This window comes from Colletes latitarsis, chromosome 1 (assembly GCF_051014445.1).
Source record: "Colletes latitarsis isolate SP2378_abdomen chromosome 1, iyColLati1, whole genome shotgun sequence".
Taxonomy (NCBI): Eukaryota; Metazoa; Arthropoda; class Insecta; order Hymenoptera; family Colletidae; genus Colletes; species Colletes latitarsis.
Genome location: NC_135134.1, coordinates 54,275,128 through 54,297,577, shown reverse-complemented (window position 1 = coordinate 54,297,577; position 22,450 = coordinate 54,275,128). Strand labels below are relative to the sequence as shown.

At 44.5% G+C, this 22,450-nt stretch overlaps 1 protein-coding gene across 5 annotated transcripts in view; it reads left to right on the top strand.

The window, feature by feature from the left end:
• The window catches only part of Kek5 (leucine-rich repeat, immunoglobulin-like domain-containing kekkon 5 protein), a 248,602-nt gene that overhangs the window by 52,469 nt on the left and 173,683 nt on the right, over window positions 1–22,450 (top strand). For 3 of the 5 annotated variants that reach the window (XM_076769744.1, XM_076772280.1, XM_076770614.1), the window contains one exon: window positions 11,316–11,399. The exons of the other annotated variants lie outside the window; for them this stretch is intronic. The gene's annotated coding sequence lies outside the window, so the exon portion shown is untranslated. The remainder of the gene's footprint in view (window positions 1–11,315; window positions 11,400–22,450) is intronic. 5 annotated transcript variants of the gene reach the window in all.

The window sequence follows — 22,450 nt, the reverse complement described above, 5'->3', positions numbered from 1 at the left end:
AAATTCAATCTGAACAAAGAATGGCATTGTCTATAACATACAACACGCATTCGTAAGGTAACAAGTCATGTTCAGAATATATTGGATCTCTCGAACCTTTAATAATTTCTATGAGATCGTAAAAGAAAAGATGAAAATACTGATTTAGAATTTCTACAAAGAGTAATATACAGTCATGAAGTATGATGTAACCCAGAATAAAAAGAGTCTCGATTGTAAAAATGAAATCTTCCTCATTGGTCCAGATGTAGAATGTAACGAGAACGTAGATTCTGCCTCGGAGGGCCAACGAAGATTTTATTTTTACTATCGAGGCTCTTCAGTTTTTATCTCGTATCCCAACATAGCCAGGGAAGTTCAATAACGTTTATAGACCAACTCTTTCGCGGCTACAAACTTTCCAAAAAATTAATTATCGTCCTGCGTACCCAAACAGAATATTCGTCATCTCGTTTCATTTGGCGCGACAGAGTCGCGAAACGCATTATTCTTTCGCGTTTTCGTTGCTTGTGTCATCGAAGAGAAACTTTCCACGCAGACATTTTTCTAGCGCGTTGCAAAGCTGTTGTCGTAAATCCCGCGAAACGGACGGGGTTGTTTCAACAAAATAAATTCCTCCGCCCCAGGCTGAAGCTCGCCCCCGGGAGGAGTCCTTTCAAATTACGTCGAACGAAATTATAGTCGGAGCGGTTCGAACTCTCGGTTCGTTCGTAAGAAATTCAACCGTGTCTTTGATTATTCACGAGCGTGCCGTTCGATCGACCAATCACGTGACATTGTTCGAAAAGAGGGGACAAGATGACGAGTCGTTGCGAGTTGTCGACGAAAGATACAATCGTATCCAGTGAAGAATAGGTCCGATCGGACAGGTCTCGATATTCGCCAGGATATCCCTATTTATTGCGATCAGTGGGAGTTCCTTCCGCCCCTAACCGTAACCGTGTGGTTTTCACCTTTGACCGCGGTAACACCGGCGAGATATCGAAATATCGAAGACGATACGGCGGCCCTAAATCCGTCCTCCTCTTCTTCTGACACTTCGTTTCACCGTGACGTCTCTATTATATTGCGTTCACTGGTGCCTCACCCTCGAGCGCTTTTCCGATGGCTCGGTCAAGGGTTGCGCAAAGCCTTTCCGGTATCTTTCGTTCCGTTTCCCGTCTCGAACAGGGACAACAATTATTTTAAAAAGTTACAAATAACCCGGCATAAGCGTCCGAAATTCTTTTTCCTCGCCGATAATCATTATGGACGAACGACGTTCGATCCCTCGCGACGGTTATCGACGAGGAGAATTTATTTCGATCGATCGTAACAGTTATATTAAAGCGATCCGATTTATTCTGCTATCGGGAGCACCTTATCGCCGACTGTATGTTCGTTCACCTCGAATTTTTTGAATGGTACCGCGAGCAATATGTAACGAAATGTCCGAATAACAGAAAAAAAAGAAACGAACTGGGTCCTGAAAAATTAAAGATCGAAGGTCCGAGCGCGCGTCACACAGGGTGGATAATATTTCCCATCGGACGGGAGCGCGAATTCCACGGTAGCAATCGCTCTTGTAGGCGTCTGGCCGCGAGAAATCCGTTTCGACGGTAATAAACCTACGTATTGCGGCTGTCGTCGAAACGTCTGTCGCCCGGTAACGATCATTGCGCGTACATTATTCCATTTTTATTCTTTATTCTCGGCTGTCCACGGCAGTATCCAACCAGCCGCCTCTACCTTTACGACCCGTCCTCGTTTTTATCCTTTAAATTCACCGATGTCTGCAATTTCGCGAAGTGATTTACCGCGGCCACTCGACATCACTTCGGGGTAGTTGGTCCGTGCAACGTTAACGACCCTGCCCGGAGTATTTCTTTCCAATAATCTGCTGGCCGGGTATCGTTCCCGGTAACTTATAGCCGCGATTCGAGAAATCGACGCGCGTGCACACCTCCCACGCTTTCGCGTTTCGAACGAACTGGTTAAGAGTTACCAATCCCGATCGTATCTTTTATCGAGTCTAAACGATATACGGGGTCGTCGAGAGCATCGGCGAAACGGCGGAAGCCGGTTACTCGAATCGTCGAATAATAAGTTCTGCGAAAAGCACGTACGATCGTATCGTCGAGGACTATGCATAGCAGGGAAACAAGCGTATGACAAGTACATCGAGACCTGATGGGAACGTGTTCCAATCCTTTCGGCTCCGATATTCCAGTCATCTCTGGAGATTCTTTTGCCTATAACGTTCTCGAATTTATTTGGTATCGCAACGGTATCTTAATTTGCATTTCTCCGAATAGAAAACTGTCCGGAATTATTCAAGGAGCGGAGAAGCAGAGCGTGAAATATTTATTTAGGAGCGTTGTTACGCTACGGAGGCTCGGCTTGGCGTATCTGGGAATCGGTAAAAGAGAAACGGTATTACCGTTAGTTATTATCCGGCACGATCCTCCAAAGGCAGTCACGAACGAATGTCGCGCTGGGCTGTCACACGCGTCGTAAATTCGGTACTTATGAATTCGCGATATATACTCCCGACAAGGGAGCACGAAAGGGCGGGCGAAATAGGCCGACGGAGAAACGAAGAGAGATAGAGAGTAACGACAGCGGCGCAAGCTCGTAAGCTCTAATCGTTCGGGCCAGGGTATTACTACGCGATTCTCGAGTATGCGCTTCCTGCGAAAGCAGCGTAATCCCGATTTCATACTGTTGCATGTTTAACCCGCGTGCAGTGTTTAACGATGCCATCGATCGGGATAACATACTCTGTTAACGAAGAACGCCCGTGTCGCGAGGGTAAAATGCAAGCGATGCATGTTTGAATAGGGTTGAAAGTTCGATGCTCGATTATCGCCCGGTGTCATGGTTCTCTACGCTTTGGCGGCCTTCGATTCCGAGATGAGCGCGAATTATTTATTCATCGAAAGTCCGTTTACGACATCGATACTCTACGTCGAATCGACGAAGGAATTAAAAGCGAGCATTTTCTTTCCCCGATGAAGAATAATTCTTCGAGGCGTACGACTCTTTCGTCGGGCGGAAAAAGAAATAGAAGCTGGTCGCGTGACTCCGGCCATATTTCGCCGCGAAACAGATAACATTTATTCGATGTGCCCAGGGTTTTCGGTGAACGACGTCGCGCACTCTGCCCCGAAATCTCGTTAGCTGGATTACGCGAGACTGCCCCCGCCTCCCACGCTTTGCTCCGCGAAGCCTGACGAATCAAAAACGCGAAATTAATAGGAAGATGGACGGGCAAACGTAATCGGGTCGGTCGGTTAATGCTCGCGACCCGGTCTGTGCCTTTTTGAGGCTCGATAGAACCGGGTTTCGGCACGGATAATCGCCACGCTAATCTGGCGGTAAGCCAGACGCGATATTCCAGTTGTAACCACACCTCCGCGCACGGTATCAACCCGAACTAATCGAGACTTTGACGGGTTAAGGCCGAAATTCCGTCGACCTAATCGGCCTATAATTTTATGGTGGACGTTATTCCGTTTCGCGGACCTGGACGAATCCTATTTTCCTTTCCTGTTCGCGACGTGATTTACGTGTCTATTTCTCTGACCAATGAATCGAATAGTAGAGATTTCGGATAATGGATCGTTAGACGTTGCAAAGCATTCGGATGGCATAGTATTCGAGCAACGGAGATTCTACCGTACATGCAAATAATAACATGTAGGTATAACGAAAGGCAGGGAACAATAGAACGCTCGAGAGCAGCGTAGAATAGTTCTTGTTTCGCGTATTTGGGATTGGGACAAAACAATAGATCCTTCAAAGAAATTTAGATTATTGCCATAACTATTTGACAAATTCCTAGATTCGCTTGGTCCCCACAAAGGAACTGTCTGGAGCATTTATATTAATTTCCTGATGTTTCACTTTTAACATTTTATTGTTCTCTTTGCTATATTCATTACCGAGCATGGTTCCACTTGCTTATGTGGCTGCTACGTTGCCCGAGGTAACTCGAGTGCGGAAGTTAAGTGATTAAAACGGTCGATGAAGCTTAACGATGAGTTAAGAAACACCCCAAGGTCTTTAACAATGTCTGTACATGGGACAGCATGAGATCTAACGAACATGTAAACACTAATGGACAGCTACCTAGATTAAATCTTATTATATGAGGCTTGTTAACATTAAACTGTAACCTGTTGCGTCGACGCCAGTTTGTAAACCTCCGATCATCTAATTGTAAACCCTGGGAGTTGTACTCCAATTTTATTAAATGCGAACTATTCCTTTCAGAGTCGAAAAGCTTAAGTTTCATTTCGTAAATGTTGAAAAATCCGGTGAAAAAAGCAGAAGAGAGGTTTTTTGTTGAACCAAATGTATATATTTAGCATACCTTTACATTTAATTACATTAAGTATCGTCAAATTTATATTCCAAAGCAGTCCTGAGCGGTTAATATAAATTTCGAATAACAAATGAAAGATGAACAAATGTTTATTCAACAAATAAAAGTGAGAATTTCAATTACAGAATGAAATATTTTATAACGAATAAATACAGAGCGCACAAAACGTCGGCATAAAATATACATCGGCGTTTGCTCACCTAGAGATTTAATTATGAAAGTCGTAAACGATCCAGGTAAAAGTATTAAGTACATGTGCACGCATAACATACATTTCCAAATGAATATAATTTTCGAAATTGCCTTAAAATAAACACTTTGTATTAAAAAGAAGGTATAAATTTCGATCGAAAGTATATCGTATGCCGTATGGATCATGATGAGAATAGATAAATTGAAACCGGATAATTACAATACGCATAAGTATTCGATTTCGCGTAACCAACAGTTCCATGATATTCCAGTTATTATATTACGTTCGATACAGTATTTAATTTCCGAAAATTAATAAGGTGAAGTATATCAGTGTAACAATGATAACGAGAATGAAGTACACGAAGACTTTGAAGGTTCAAAGCAAAATTATTATTTAATTGGTACCTTCTATACTTCCTTAAATATATATAAATATGGATAGAGAAATGGAAAAGTACAACGTGTAATTTTTTAAGAACTCCTGAGGCGATGCAAATACTTCCAGAGCCGGTATTTCGTATTTTTATGTCGTCTAAGGAGGGTTAGGTATTTTTGGAACACGGTCAGGATACAATGCACGCGACCAGAATTTCCGCGATATCGATTTTCCGCTCGACCATTTTGGACCGTCCACCCCCTCGCTCCCATGCCTCGAAGGATTATCCGCCAATTCGACGGAATTCTAACTTCATTTTCGTGGCGACTGGCGTGTCCGAAGAAAATCGGATTTCCACGTCAAATTCCTTAATTCGCAGCCGCTGGACCCGCGAGCGTAAAAATTCCTCGCTGTACGCGAATCGCGCGATATTTTCGCTAGGAAACACATCGAAACAGATTCTTCTATCATTTTGTCCGGCTCCTCGAGAGCCTGTTAATTGCTGTAATTCGATCGAGCTTTCGCGTCCATTTATTCGAGATAAATTAGCATAAATTGAAGCGGACGTGAGAAAGGCTCCGCCGTGTTACCCGTTCGGCCACGTTTTCGAGACTTCGCGCGAGGCTGTGCTCATTGTACATGGACGGGAATGGCAGCTGGTGGCTCGCGGGCGTTCCGAGTTTCCGACAGAACCCGGGACTTTCCCATCGAGTTCTTCGATTCAAAGTAAGTCGGCGCGGTCGAGGACGGGGGTGGAAAATTCCGCGATCCGCCGGCGAGTCCAAGTTTTTATTGTGTCACGGACTCCGGCCGCGTTAAAACGCACGACCCGCGTCGCTCGTCGAGTTTCAGCAATCTTAACTTTACTCGAGGGGTGTCCCGTGACTATCGGACGAAGTTAAAATTCCCTCCCTCGCTCTGGGAGGACTGTTTAACACGTTGCATTAAGCAACACGCCTCACCTGACAACTTCTTTCACTCGTGCACGCGTATCTCTCGTTTTTTAATCGAGCTTATCAGCCTGGGGGACCTCTCGTCTCTGAATATTCCGTTGCATAAGTTTTCGATCGGGATCCGTGCATTATGAACTGTTCAGAATACGAAACAACTTTTTTTAGATCGTTAAGACGAGGAAATCGGTTTCTTTTTTTAGCAAAATATTAACGCGAAACACATGTCTGGTATATTCGCGACGTATATACGTTAAGTGGAGCAATATCGCCACGGTTTGGACACGGTCCTTCCAAGATCAATCGACTAGGCTTCCGGAACAGGGAGGCCAGGGTCCTCTGATGATATACTGCACGCGATTTTGATTATCCGGAGGACCGTCGTTAGGAATTTCCGTTGCTGGTCTCTGGGACAGCGTCGAATAACCACGGAGTACGGATACCGGTGAGAATTAAGCCGGTATTTCGTTCACGCGGCAGTGCCTGGAACATCTCCAAACTCGATACGGGACAGAACACACAGAGTAATCTTTCAAGACGAAAGAAGATTAACTATAAAGTTTCCTTGAAATCTTTAATGTTAATCCTCGAGCAGGTGGTACGATTGGAAATAAATGAGAAAATTAGAGGTGTTAAGTGTCGGAGTATGGAGGGACGATTTATGAGTTTTTATTGGTTGAAGAATCGTAATTCCTTTGCGCCTGTTTGATACGAGCGCATCTGATCGAAGTCTACACGCACGGATTCCGCTGCAACCTCAAAACCGCACGCCTGGAAGCCTACGATTTCCCAACAGACATTTTTATCGTTCAGTCGAATAGAATACCCATAAATAACAAAAACTGGTCTTGAATTTTAACGCGTTCGCCACCACGCGTCGCGGTACGTGTAACTCGACAATTCTCCTGAGAGACGTACGTCATATATGCGCGACAGCGATGATTTTCTATTTTCCGTCCGTATAACCAAATGATGTATGAACTGTTGTGGTCTGCGGACCTCTGTCGCATTACGTGTGACATATTATTCGGAATATTCAGCTGGCCTATTTATTGCATTCCATACGCTACGTTAAATAAAATCACAACTATAGCGTGGTTTGCGGCGAACGGCCCTCCAACTGAAATACATTAAACTCGAGCTTCTGAATAATTTTCAATTCTTCTAATTATAGCAGGACCCATCGATCCGTCGTAATCGACTATCGTTTCCGTCGTCGGATTTTTCCAGCGACCATATACTTCCGTCAAATTGATTTCCTTCCCTCAAATTGTTTTCCGTCGGGTCGACGACGACGGGTCTCTCTGCCTTTTCCTCTTCGAGGACGAAGAAAAAAAAATCGATGGGAGCTCTTTCAACGGAACGCGTTACCTTCGTTGCCTTATTCAAGATGTCGGGGATACGTTAAGTTTTCACCGCACTGGGACGAATGACGACGCCGCATTAACGTCCCCCACCTGCCGGCCTTTCGTCCTGCAGGATCGTGAAATTTTCAAGAAGATCGGTCGTACGTCCTTCGCCTCGTATTTTACGTTTCCTTTTACGACGCCTTACAGCGGAGTAATCGCATCCGAGAATTCGAATACATTGTTAACGGAAACTCGTTGAGACCCTCTTGTCTATCAACCCCGAAAAGACCAATAGGGAGGGCGTAACCGGCCCGCAAATTCCTAGAAATCCGCTATTTTCCTCTCGAATTTTCTTTCAGTCGTGACCTATTTCCTATTGTTTGGTTTAATCGGTGAACTTTGGCAGGAAACGATAATTTTCTGGACTGAAACGATTCGACGCGAGCGTAATTGGTGCAACCGCGCGACGATAATACCGTCTGTTGGGACATTAAGAGGCTTTCGAAAGAAGTTGAACTCTCGGATCTAATTTAGCATCATTAATTACAATTGTCGCCTGTGGTCGTGGGAATGGTCAGCCGAGGTGCGCGTGACGAAAGCGCTTGGTCGACTAGTAACTTCTGTTGTTGGGAACACAATGGCCGGGTCTTAAGTGCGGAGGCCACAATGTACTTTTTAGGATGGCCGCCGCCGTGGAACAGGACGGAATAATTGGCTGACGATGGACGTGCGAGCAACCAAGGTAATTGCTCGATAGATGTGCATTGGTTCGAATTTGCGACGGATTATTCTATATCTCGCGAAAATGGGGCTGTTAATGTTTCGCCCTCTTCCTGCCCGGGCAGCTCGGGACTGACTAAACTCTCACAATTTGCTTCGAACGTTTAAAAATGCTCTTCGAACGTGTAATAAATTTCAGACGTGTACAAATTTCATCGTTCGACGGAATAAACGTCACGAATAAATTGCCAAGTGTTTGTTTTATTGGATATCTATTCTTTGAATAAAATTTTTCTATCGACGGCCGAGGGATGGATTAAAGATAAATTCGCGCACGGTCGTCCTCGTTAACGTCGACTTTGATCGAATCGGATAGTACTCTCGATTTAAAGATAAAACCTTTTCCGGCAGAATGCCTCGAAAAATCATGGATCATCGCCGGGTTTTAAAATAGAAACGGTCCTCCGCATAAAAAGATTGTAATCTGTCCGAATCCTCTAATTTAATGTCGATGGGAGAGAAAATCGAAATATACGTATTTTCGTTCGCATTCGGGAACTTTATTCCCGATTCCATTTTAGCATTAAAAGCTACCGAGAAACGTTTCGACATTTTCCTAACGTTAGTTTGGAACAAAACTTTTTAATTAAGGGTTGCAACGATGTATTAATAAGAACGGGGAAAGTGAAAGCGTATCGTGAAATATCGAAAGCAGATTAAAGTGGATCCCGCGGACGTGGCATAAGTTGAAATGCATGATAAATAAGATAGCGTCGCGACGTCATCTCGTCATTAAATTATCGCGAGAAGTCGATAAAATAATTTTCTTCGTACACCCGTGGGAGAAGGTTACGAGAGGCGGCTCGCATTAATAATGCATAAGTCTCGACAAGATAATCCGATACGCGTTTAGCTTAGTAATCGCGATTCAATTTCCATTTGTTATTCATTGTTTCGCGAGATTGTCTTACTTTGTTTGCCCGCGTCGGATCCGTGATTCCCGAAATCCACGGCGCTCTTCCCCCGGAACGTTTTGACGTTCCTGTTTTGTGTTTCCTGCCTCTCGACGTACTCCACCCACGGCTCGAGCGTAAAACGGAGAGACGAATTTCGTCAACGGGCTCGTATTGCTTCGTTCCCGTTTCCGCTTCTTCTTCTTCCACTTTTCGCCCCCTACCGCGCTCCCCGCGACGTTCTTTCCCAACCCATCGTAATCGCACAATCGCTGGTTAAGCAAACGCGAGAGCGCACGAGGGTGAATTATTGCCGGTGACTCCTTAAATTCGAACTACGATCGCGGAGAACGCAACAGTTGCGCTTTTTGCGCTGTCTTGCGATACGTAACGGTGAAATACCGCGGTAATTTCGTATTCTTCCTTCGATTTCGCGTCCCCGACGTCGGTTGCTTCTTGCAAACGTGTTCGCGTTCGCGAATCCACTGCAGATAAGAGAATACTGCTGTTTACGAAGGCAACAGGATTTTTTAACCCCTAAACCAAGTTTCCTTTTTCTGCGTCACATTGTAGAATTTTTACAACGACGGTACTCCTTGCAAAAATTCGAGGGGTGATATCTGACATTTGTATCAACCCAGTGCAGTTCCAAGTCGCTTGTAATTTATCTTCATTCGCGGCTGACAAATACATTACCTTGCATCGAATAAAAAGTGTAATTTGTCTAGTTGTTCCGGATGTACTGCGAGATTAGGTAATTTACAGATTCACTTTAACAGATTTTCGGACGTGTAACCTATATGCGACTTACTTAGAGTAACGCGTCACGCTGGTGTTTCCACCTCTGTGATTAATGTTCTCGGAGAAGGCTGCCGGAACTTGTTTCTCGACTGGCAAAGAGTCTTTGTTCAGATCTTTGTTCGTTTGAAAAATGTTGCACTTGGTGAAAACCGATGAGTATCAGGCGCTTAGAAAATAAATTTTATGTATTGTAGGTTACATGCTTATGTTCTTAGGATAAGCGTGAGACTCGTAGAAAAATTGCAACATATTCGAAGCAGTTATGGAATTACATCGAGAAAACGTGTCCCTGGTAGATTCCGGGTTTGGTATGCCAAGGGTTAAAGACGCAACGCGTGTACGCGGAAGCCTGAACGAAGTAAAGAGGCGCGGAATCCGCGACTGAAGCTGAAAGCGTTCCCCGAACCAGGCCGAGAAAAGGGGGGGGTTTAGGGCGCGGGACTCGGTGAAATTTTCAATTCACTTTAACGCTCCGGTCTCGCGTAAATACGCGATGGCGCAGAATGCCAAATAGAGTCAGGTCGGTCGGGCGCGTGCGTGCATACAAATTCTGCTCTGTCGCTTCGTAATTACTGGCCAAGCAAAGGCCGAGGCGCTGCTCGTACTCGCGTACACTTTTCCAGCCGTGGCCATCGCACGCGCGACCACCGGCTGAAACGAATTCGTCGCTTCTGTTTTACTTTTCCGCCAGCGACGCTGTTTTCGCCAGTGGACGAATTAAACGGATTAAAGCGTTTATTTTTTATCCGGCGCGCGACTCGTACGTACCGAATCGAATGCAAGAGTAAGATTTTAACACTAAAAAGTCACTTCTAATAGCAGAAGTTGTTCGCTGTTAAAAAATGGGAATAATTTTGCCTTAATTGGACCCTACCCGGCCCAGGTACGATGTATCCTGTGCTCCCTTCGCCCTGTCGTGCGTCTAAATCAGCGGGACAGAGGTTTAAAGCCCCGAATGTTCTTTCCCGGCGTGATTCGCGGAGAAATTTGAAAATTACGGGCACCGTTCACAACCTAACCCCTGTTACTCGCAGCCTCGGTCTTCCGTAGACGCTCTCTTTCCGCGCCCACTTCCGGCGACTTTCCTCCGGGCTGCATTAAATTATGTAAGAAATAAACAGCACCGCTCTGGCAACTTCTATCCTCTCTCTTTCTCCGTAGCGCGCTTACGTATCCGTTACGAAGCGTTCGCCAGACCTCTAGCGTGATTAAACTGCGCTCCCGGTGTTTTGGCAGATTTTCAAGTGTCTACGTAGCACGCTTGCCAGGCGTAAACGGAGCCACGACGCGCGCCAACGCCGTCCGGCTGAAAGAAACAGAAGCCAGCTCGCTACACCGGTGAACTTTGAATGGATTTGATCCCGTTAAGATGTTTGCAGAACCGGTAATCCCGACGACGAGGCGTGAAGTTTAACCGTGAAAGAACCGATGAGCGACGAATTTAATTAGTCGCTCGTGAGAGAACTATGTACAGCGTCATTCCGGGCGACTGATCGCCAATCGGGTTTGTCTTTGCTCGATCGGAGAGTTTGTTACAGACATGCACGTACACGGACCCGAGGATGTTCCATCGCCGGTTCTAATATCGAATTCTCGTTGTTTCAGGTGAGGAGCTCGTTTAACAGTGTACCGTCCCACTTGGAACATATCAGAGACCATCGACGCGAAAAGTTATGATTCCTTCTACGAGTAAGTCCATTATTAATATACAAATCAGAGGTTGGAACGTAAAAATCTGGCCTCGTTTCTCGTCTCCCGCGATGTAATGGAAATTTCGGCCGACGCGGAAATTGAAATACAGCCAGTGGACTCCGTAGGAAGTGTCGAATCATTGCAAACTGCTAATGGTTCGAAAAATATAGCTGGAAAACACGCGATCAATCCCGCTGGACCGGAACGCGGAAAAAAGAACGAATTACGAACAGAACGGATTGGAATCTTATCTTGGGGAATAAAATGTCGACGCGCGATCAAAGCTTTCGAAATAGATACTGACGCCCAGTTGTAGATTATGTTGCGATACAGTCTCGCCTCCGGCCGGTGCATACAGTTCCACAATGCATCGCGTAGTCTCAGCATAATTAAACTCGTGCATCGGATTTCGAGGGTTCGCGTCAGAGATGCCAGTTTCAGCACCCGGTGCCCTACTCACACATACCAGATCACGCGTACGTGAGCTCGTAGAGTTTCGGAAAGTCGACAAAGGCAAACTGACACATGCCCTCTTTCTCGATTATTCCGAAGCTGCCCGAAGAAATCGTCTCGTGGGAGTCAAGAGAGAAAGGCTCGCATTTGCCTTCTCGCTCTTAACAACTGAAATCCGACCTCCCGTCTACGGCATACGATTCGGAATCTCGACTGCCCAGGTATTTTTACTTGCCTTTTCTGGAGTTCATTACTGTGTACATGTAGTGTTTCCCAACGTGGGTCCGTTTTAAATATTTTGGGATAATTAAAATGTTATGTTGCATTGTAACTGTCGCTAAACCATTGGTCTCTGTCGAATCGAAGCTTACGATCAAGGGAAATAACTTCGTAGAAAATTACGAGCTCGTAGTTTATAATACTTGAGCGGATAAGCGTTCCTAGGGGAGTGTTTCGCATTGTTTTTCTTCGCGAAACAGTGCACGATACGCTCGTTTATTGCTGCAGTGTAATGCTGGCGATTTGCATGTTGACAATTAGCTCGGCGAGACGCAATCCCATTAAATTTATAGTGGGCAGGTACGACGCATAAAAAATTATAAAGTATTTACCTTTTCCGTAGATTTCTATTCTACTTTTAATCTAAGTTCGTAATTCGTTAAATTGATCAATTATATTCGGACTTAATTACAACGAGCATGGATATGGCGATCCACCTACGTAGCTAACGAAAATTTTAGAAAATAGATGGCAAATTCAAATCGTCGTTAATGTAGCGAGTAGTGAATATAATGAGAACATTTTATCGGTTCATTGGTCCTCGTTATAACCGATTTCCACTATAATTATTGGAATAGCAATTGCATTACATTATAAACTACAGTCATGTTTATTATTATTGAAACTAATTTCGTTATTCGACGCTGTATGCTATTAATTTAAAGGATATTAAAATCGAAAACCGTGTGTAAAGTTTCGTTGAAATTTCTAATATACAAAAAATTAGAGATTCAAGAGACAAAGGTATTTCTGCACGAACGAAGCATATAATACTTCATGGAGAAGAAGAGAGGAGGAAATTTCAGTCTGCCTCGAGCTGTCAAAGGATAGAGACGTGCCTTTAATAAATCCGAGTATTTCGTAATATGTATTTTTCATTTTAATCATGCCTCGTCCTGGTGCATGTCACCGCGAGTACGATGCATGGTATAAGATGGAAAATATAAAGGAAAAAGGAATAGTATCACGGATACGAGTCGAATATATCATATAAAGAAATCTTACGCGAACCTTAACAGTGCATCTTTCATAATCGAAAACGTTTGACGTCACTCGTTGGATATTCTCGACTTGCCGATTTCTGATTGCTATTTACATTGGGCCAACGTTCCTCGTTTTTCCCGTGTTTCCGTTTGGCGAGACGATATTTTCAGTTGGTGCATATACTGGTATAAACGCGAAACCCGTCCCGATCGAGCGGAAAAATGTTTCTCGTTCGTATCTATTCGACGCGTACGCGAGAAGCAAGGATCAAGTACCAATTTCCTCAAGATTTAGACCAACGTCGGCAAGTGTCGCTTTCTTGGCCAGCTGGCCGAACAATGCGAAACATTCAGGCTCGTAAATAAAGAGAAGGATCGTGAGAACTTTCTTCCGCGATCGCCACCTCAATTTACCGCGTTTAAAGCCACTGTAACGCGCGTTAACGCGACAGTCGTTAGATAGATTCGCGCGAATTGAGCGATTCCGACTGACGCACGGAATTCGACGTCACACGTTTGCTGGAAAATTTCACACGCGATTCTTTGTATAAACGTATAGCGACAGGGGTCAACGAATGGATTTATCTCGGGAACTGCGTCGAATTGGCGTAATTAAACACGCGGTAATTGAAATACCTGAAAGGGGTCATCGAGTCAGAGTTTCACAGGGAAAAATCAATGGGCCGAGATGTCAAAGAAATATCCAGGTCGCTGACCCTCTTCTCCCCGTTCTCTTTTTAACGAAACTCGTATTCCATTCGAGCAAACGAAACTATTTCGTGCGTATCCAATTATTTATTTACGGAATATTTTATATTATCATTATTATTATATTTTAAAAATATTTTCGTTTCTGGTATAGATCAAGGCGCGACTTTTTGGTTTGCTTGCGAATCTGTGAAAATCTAGCGTGAGAGGTAGCAAAGGTGCGACAAAGTTCCACCCACGCGTCCCTTTGCGAATGGATCACTATATTGGACCGCAGAATCAACTAACGCGCTCTATGCCGTGACGCATCGCGTCAGAATGTAAATCCAATCTTTGTTCAGTAGCGTTTTCGAGCGCTGGAAAATGGACACTGAAAGCTCGACAAATACAGGAAGCCAAAGGACCGATTCGCGCTACCAATTGCCGGAAATCAACCGTAGCTGCGCAGCTCCGGAACTTATAGCGCGCCTATTTTACACGTACGCGCGCGTTTCAGGCCTAAACGGTCTCACGAACCAGATCATTTTATCCATTTATTTTTAATCGACGGCTCTCGCGCGTTTTTACCTCGCGGAATAGCTGTATCAAGGTTGAACCAGCGATCTTCGGCAAATAAGATTATTTTACAACTCGAGCCAACTCAATCATAACTTGTAAGAAAGTTTAATTTGAAATCTCGAGCAACAGCGGTTAATAATTCAATCTTTCATTTGAAATTCTTCTGATGAAGAATTATGATAATGTCCCTTTGCCTCGTGACTATATTCTCACTCAAGTTTTAAGGATTCACGTCCGCTTCTCTCTTTATCGAAGTTCCACGTTCGTGTCAATCCATTAACGATAATTGTAACAAGCTGTATCGATTTCAAGTACGTTTTCTCTTCTCTTTTCTGCTTTTCAATTCATTTTCCGCAGCCGTACTACGTACAGATATGTAATTTCCGTCGAATTTCTAACAACATCGTGTTATTTCGCGCAAGTTCTTCGTCGAAACGACCTGTCGAACTCCGTACACTCGCTTCGAATATTTTTTTTTTTTTTGGCGCCGCGATGGAAGCGAACTCGTCCGAGATTCGATTAACATTCGAGCTCGCAAATGGCCGGCGAAAGAGAGCGATAATTCGATTATTGCACAGAACGGAACTTCATCGAGGATTGAGGATGATAATGAAAAGCAAATGGAAATTCAAGGCAGTAGGACGGAGCGCTGGTCGAAAGATATCGAGACAATTCTGCGCGATTGCCAGGACTACGGAAAACAGTGGAGCCAATTTACAAAACGATTCCAAAATTATTTAATTAGAATATCTATCTATTTCACAAGTTTCTGGTGAAAAGTGGCGGAATCCCGGATAAATAATTTCTCCCGTTTGATGAAACTGTCCATCGACGATTTTACCTTGGAGTTTTTAAAAGGCATCGCGAGTCAAACGAGTTCGATTTGAAATTACTTCGTCGTAGATTCTGTGCCGCTATCGATACCCCCGTTTCTAATTTGGATACCAGAAAATGAGTTAAAAATATGTTTTAAGATCGATATATGGTAAACAATCGTCACCTAGAAAATCTCTCTCCGTCGTTTGGCTTCGAATATCCGTCTATTTTGCTTGGCAGCCGCGCAAATGCTGACGAAACCAGGAAATAGAAGGTTCGCCAGCCAGCAAGAGAACAGCATGTGCGTTCGCGACTATTTTTCCAGAATGGCGCGTCGCGTTTCAAGCTACTCGATCTTTTTTTACAGTCCACGACCGACGGAGGAAACGGCACGACCGGTCGCGCGGCGTTCCGCAGCAGAAATTTCATTACCACTGTCGCAGAATTCGCGGCCGAGCTTCGTCGTCGTTCGAGGAATATGAAAGAACCGCTGAGACCATTGTCGTTCCGCAGCGACGGCGAAAGACGCGGCGAAGAAACCAGAAGGAACAGTGCGCCGCAAAGTAATATAAACGAGAGGATTATCGGCCAAGCTTCTCGCGTTTCTTCTTCGGAGAGCATCAAGATAGTCCCAGCTTCACAATAGCGTCCAGAAGTTGTCCATGGATTTAGGAACATGCTTAATTAACGCGATAAAACGTTACTGGTTGTGTTTTTATATGCACGAGTTAAATATCTCCAGCTTCTCGATGACGCAGGGTCTTTAAATTTTAAGAGTACCTGGCTGACTTTGTTATTAACGCACAATTAAAATTTGAGGAAGCTCCCAGGGAAGTAATTTTTTGTTACGGCTGCTTTAAATGCACCGTCTTCGAGCTATTCTCGCTTGGTATCGTTCCACCGCCGACAGCCGGAGGCTTATCTACTCGATGGTTCTTCTCGCAGACTTCTCGAGAGCTTTCTTCCCTGCCTCTAGCGATCGAGGATTACTCGATATGCACCCCGATATTGGAAACATGCACGCTTTTCGTTAGCTATTCGAAAGCACTTCGGTAACTAATGGTACAATCGGGAAGGGGATGATTTTGGTTGATGATGGAAGGTCGTTTAAAGGAAGAAGGATAAAATTAGATGATTTTACGACAGATTCGTCTCTCTCTCCGCCCACTGTTTATGTTTATGTAGGGTGTGCGATCCATCGACTCGCGCGGTCAACGGCCGCAGTCGAGAATAATCCTTGACCCCAGAATAGTCTGGCAGTGTCTGGGCAGACCTCACTCGACAAATATTGCTTTATAATCACGAGAATAGCGTCTAATTCGCGAGCTTTTGTGTGTCTTTCAAGTAAATTACCGTGCACGTGCCAACGCATTGTTAGCAACCTCCGAGCCAGCGTTTCCCATACACGTATCGAATGGAGAAAGACAATGCAAGTACAATCGCCGAAATTTATGCAAGTGATCGTTGGAACATTATTCGTATCGATTGTTCATATTTTTATTCTCAACGAAATCCACGTATTTACACTGAGAGTGAATAGTAACCATCCAAATACCTTCATAAATATTCTTTAAAATATTGTTGCGCGAGTGTTGAGACGTTAGAATAAAATTAGGAGGGTCGTTCACGAATAAAACTGCTAAACCTATAAATTTGTAACTTCGTACATACGTTCCAACGTACGATTAATGAATTTTATCGACGCGAGTACACAGTTCCCGCGTCGTGTTTGGCGGTCGTCGGATTTACGGGGCGGCGTCCGCGCACTCTATAAATTTCGTCCACGCCTGTACGGGGTAAAATTTTTCCATCGTCGTTGCTTCCCCGACGCCGTGGCGTTCCCGTGTTTTCATTTTCCTGGATTATCGAGAATTGATCGGATGAGGAAGTTATGAAGGGTGCAGGTGTTCCGAGATTAGAAGGCTTCGCTCTCCTCGCTCGACCGTAGCAGCTCTCGCCCCTTTCGATCGGAAAGTTCGCGTCGGAGGGTAGAATGAAAGAGCGCAACGGCGTGTGTGCAGCTCGCAGGAGGCAGCAGTTCCCAGGTAAAATTCGGCGTCGTGTTTAAGTTCCGGTTAATTATTATCGCGAAGCTGCCGCATTGCCGTGTAATATTTCACCTGGTTGTTTTTGCCGCTACTTAGCACGCGTCTACCGGGGGGCTTTCGTTCCTGATGCGCATTCTACACGAACCAGCGTTGAATGAAATTTTCAAGTTGCCGTTGGAGGTTCTCCATCGATCGATCGGTCCATCGGAACAACGGAAGGTCTCCATTGTCGTCGATTAATGCTCGAAGATTGCCGTTAACCGGTTTAATTAACTCCCTTTGACGTGCTTGAATCGCGGCACCTGCGCGTTAAAGGGGTAACCGTCTTTATTCGGACGAGGAAATAGGTCTTTTTTGCGCGCATAAAGTAAATGTACCAGTAGCTGTCCGTTTAAGAGGACATTGTCGTAAAAACTTCGTCTTTTTCAGCTTTTATGGAACGATCAATTTTTTTAAACCGCGAGTTCCTTTATCGTCTTACGAGCCTGAAACTTAACATTAAACCTACCGGGATTTCATGTATACCCATTCCAACCATGATCGGTCAAACGATCAATCTTTATTTTTCTCTTTTATGAGGCAACGTACTTCTAATTTTTGCATTATATGTATTGAAAACATATTTTGCTCCAAGTTGGTTCTAGAAAACACAACTATTTAAGAAAAAGTGCTGGCTAGTAATTACGCAAAAATCCTGTATTTAAATTCATTTTCAATTAAATAAACAATTTGTGGTCTAGTTTTATCGTATACTAGTCGTACGATCAGTAGAAATTATTGAAACTTCTTTGGGTAGGTAGCGTCAATGTAAATTGCAAAATAAACATAGAAGACATCGTGAAAAAAAATTATTCTTACGTGCATCGGATAGAGGATGAAATGCCCTTTAAAATGAGCGTTTGTACGAGTCGATAGCTCAATTAGTTCCGGAGATATAGCGATTTTAGTTTCGCGTCGATGCGCTGGCTAGTTCCGGAAATAAAAGGGTCCGAAGCGTTTGTTTACTACGGCCTTGGCAAGGTCGTTGACCGCGCGCGCACATTGAGAAACTAGGTCAGTCGGCCAGACGGTCACGAGTCACGTGCGAGACAAAGAGGTCCGGCGCGACGCGTCAGACGGAGACAGCGATAGTCGAATTAAGAAAAATTACCCCTTTACATAAATTACGATATCTCCGAAACGGGAAGTCGGATCGTCAAAAACCAAAAGCCACTTTAAAGAGGAAGGTTTACCGCTGCCAACGGTGGTTCAATTATTAATAAATCATTAATAGTTTCGAAACTGCACGTGTCCAAAGTTTTAGTATTTTTAATACGCGTTAATACACGTTTCTAAGGCGGCGAGAGCGTGGATAGTGGAATTTAAAAAATACCTCTTTACATAAATTACGATATCTCCGAAACGGGAAGTCGGATCGTCAAAAACCAAAAGCCATTTTAAAGAGGAAGGTTTACCGCTGCCAACGGTGGTTCAATTATTAATAAATCATTAATAGTTTCGAAACTGCACGTGTCCAAAGTTTTAGTATTTTTAATACGCGTTAATACACGTTTCTAAGGCGGCGAGAGCGTGGATAGTGGAATTTAAAAAATACCTCTTTACATAAATTACGATATCTTCGAAACGGAAAGTCGGATCGACAAAAACCAAAAACCATTTTAAACGGGAGGCCTTACCGCCTCTAACGATTACTCAATAATGGTCAAAGCGCTAGTAGTTTTGGAACTACACGCGTCTAAAATTTTAGTATTTTTAATACGCGTTTTTTGTCCAGCAAATTGTGACCAGTTCAAATATAAATTATTCAGATGACCGGTCGGTGGCAGGCAAGACAGACTACATATTTTTCTCAGAAAACGAGCAATAAGAACAGAAGTGAATGTATTGTTCCTTCGGTATCTCGTTCAAAACTGTTTATAAAGCGATAGAATGTAGAGGCATCAGAATCTTCGGTAGAAGTTACATCGCAAGCGCCCAGACGGTACCAAACGAGACGTTAAACGAAGATAATTTAGATAGAAGGCAGCGGGAGCCGACAACCAACAAGATTTATAAGGATTTAGTTACAACCTGTGTAAAACGGTGCTACGCGTGAGCACGGTGGGGTCTCCTTCAATCTCGTACTTAGCAGTTTCGAGATAACCGAGAAAGCTTTACGGAAATTCCGTTTGTTTTCCCTGAAACATCACATTTCATTTGGCCGTCTTAAAATTACCGCGCGTGAAATATCCCCGAGCGCTGCGTTCCCCGTCCCGTCTGATCCCGAGCGTCGAGACGGAAGCGATTCCGAAACTTCTAAAAGGGCTGGAATTTTCTCTTTCGGCCGGCGAAAGACCGCCCCTTTCTCGATCTCTAAGGTTAGTTCAAAAATTCGGTCTCTACTCCGTCCTTTCGCCGCCCATTCTTCCGACGTTTCGAAACGGATCGGACTCCGTTACCACGAAATACCATTTTCTTTTGTGCCCGCAGGAAAGTCCGACCCCTGCTACACTGTTTCCTTCTACCGTCGGGCTTTAATTCATTCCCGTAACGCGAGGAAAATAAGGAGCACGTGCGAATACCAAAGCGTGCGGCGAGAATGAAGAGAAAGAGAGAGAGAAAAAAAAAGATAAAGAAACACCGTAGAACGACGGCATAAGAGAACAGCACGAAACGTTCTCGAGACGGTTTTTATCGTAATTTTTTCGAAAACTCGAGCATCCTCGTGGTAACCGGTGTTCCCTGAAACTTCGTCGAAATTACTTGAACGCGTTGTCGCGGTCGGTCGTCGACTCGCAAATGGTTATTGCCGAGTACCGTGGACCCCGGGAAGGAAACCGAAACGTCCTCGCAGAATCTAATTGTCCAATTTCATCGTCGAACGGAATTTTCGATGGCGTACCGCGTTACTGGCGCGATGGTAAATTCATGAGACAGCGCACGCAGGATATTTGCATTTTGGAAATTAGATTCTTCTTTTATATGTCGTCGAGGTACTACTGGCTTAGCAAGTTTAATAAGAGCCCCGAGGCTGTGGTTCCAATGTGGATAAGTGTGCGGCAAGGGTGAGACCAGGCAATTACATCACCCGTAGTCTAGCTAACGAGTGTCCTACAATACTCTTTAAAACAGTGGCTTCGAAAACTCTTTGGATGGCTAACTACAAAGAAAGAAAATTTCGATTCAAATTCAACGATTCGACTGTACGATTTAATTTTCCTTTAAAAATCTTAAGGCGACCCGAATCTTTTCTTCCACGTAAAGATCTGAAAGAATGAGGATAAATAATTGTAAAACGAGCACGTTATACATTATTCAACGCGAGACGGGAAGATGCAAGAGCAACTTATCGCCGCGCCGTAATCACAGGAATGATATTCAAATTGGTCGGGATACCAGGAACGCAACGCGATCTAATTATATTGGTTAACATCAGAGGCTTCTTTCTATTTCCATTACGAATTGGTTCGTTTGAAACGCGAGAGCGAAGCTGTATCGCGCGGTACGCTAGACGCCGAAGAGATGATGATGTGCAAACATTTGATAGAGCAAATTTAGTATTACCAGCGCGAATCCAGACCCACGCGCGTTTTCCATATTAATTCGCTCGAATTAGGGCGTTCCACGATCGGTTCCTCGTGTTTCATTAATAATTAACAACTGAAAATGTTCTTCGATTCCGTTTCGCCCGGAGAGTATCAACGTTCGAGGCAAAAATCAACACAAGAAAGCGTCAAAGACTTAAGCGAAATCATTGCAAATTTTCCTCGAGTAGCTTGAAAGGGATAGAGTGCAATAATTGCGTTCCAGAGGTACCTTCTGTTAGGATTTCGCGAAGATTTAACAAATTTATGTATTAGTAAAACATCTGAATGTTATATAATCCAGTTTCGTCGTCAAATATAGTATCAATATTTCTTTGGACTTCCGAAGAAATCAGCGAAGCGTTCAATTTTAAAAGACCCGTGTGTCTGCATCATAAAGTCGTTGCACGATGCTCGCAAGTCAGTAGCCTTAACCGATTTGTGACTCTTGGTTCGCGTCCCCTGCGTTGTAGTAAATCTACCAGTAGTAAACATGTCTGTCGCGTGATTCTGCGGCTTTTCCACGTGGTCTCATATTTCACTTTTCGCGTAGATATTAAGATACACCGTCGCTCGGATAACTGAACGAGATCTCCCATAAGCAACGTCCCTGACACTGTTGCTTCGATTGCCCGGCTCCGTGCACCGCGTGGTACTTTTATTCGATTTTTGCACAATGGGTCCGATTAGCGATTGACAAACGAACGCGCATTAATCGAGGTTGGCGCTATCCGCGCGAAAGTTCAACACCGAATTCGGCTGCAGACAGCCACGATACTAGATAGCTATCGCACAAAAGTCAATACTATGAGTATTTATACGAAGATGGGCTTTTATTTCGTAGCGTGCAATGGATCGCGAGATACGGTGACCGATTCAGTGACCGAACCGGACGCAAAACGAACCAGTGACGCGTATCGATTCGATTTACTCGCGAGGATTTAGAGCCTCGATCCTTTCGACGCGGGGATGCTCACATCGCTGATGCAATAATAAGAAAGGGGTAATTAAAATAGTCATCCGTATTATTTTTCTCGCGATATTCGCTCCGCTGGTTCGGGGAACATTGATTTAGCGAGAATGGACGTTGCGTTACGCCGTAACAAACGGCGTAATGCACTCCGTGAGAACAATACGCGCCGGTGTCCGTACGACGCGATAATAAGAGTGCAAACGACCGGTAATGGCTGACATGTATCAGAGAGAAGAGAAGAAAAAGGGAAGCGAGTGAAAGAAAACGCGAAACGAGCGATGGGTGGAAATATCTGAACTCGGAGGGGCGGCGCGACGGAACCGGCGAAACTTGTCGCTTCTGATCCCTTCCGCTTTATACGGCGAAACCGGGTCAAGAAAATGCAGCGGAAAAATTCGTCTCTGCCTACGTAGACACGGGAGAGAATTTTCCTCTGGAAGGAGTGGAAACTGGGCCGGTGGCCGCCTCGTTATCGAATACTCACGTTCTATTTTCTTTTTCCCGCTGTCGGTGGGGCGACGGGGGAGAGAACGAGACGAGGATGCCGCGGCGGGAGGAGACCTTCGGCCCGAAAAATATTCCCGGGTCGCCTTTGAGCGCGCCGCGAGAAATTCGAGGAACGATGGAGGCGAAAGGACGATGAGCACGGAAGAGGAGGGACGCAAAC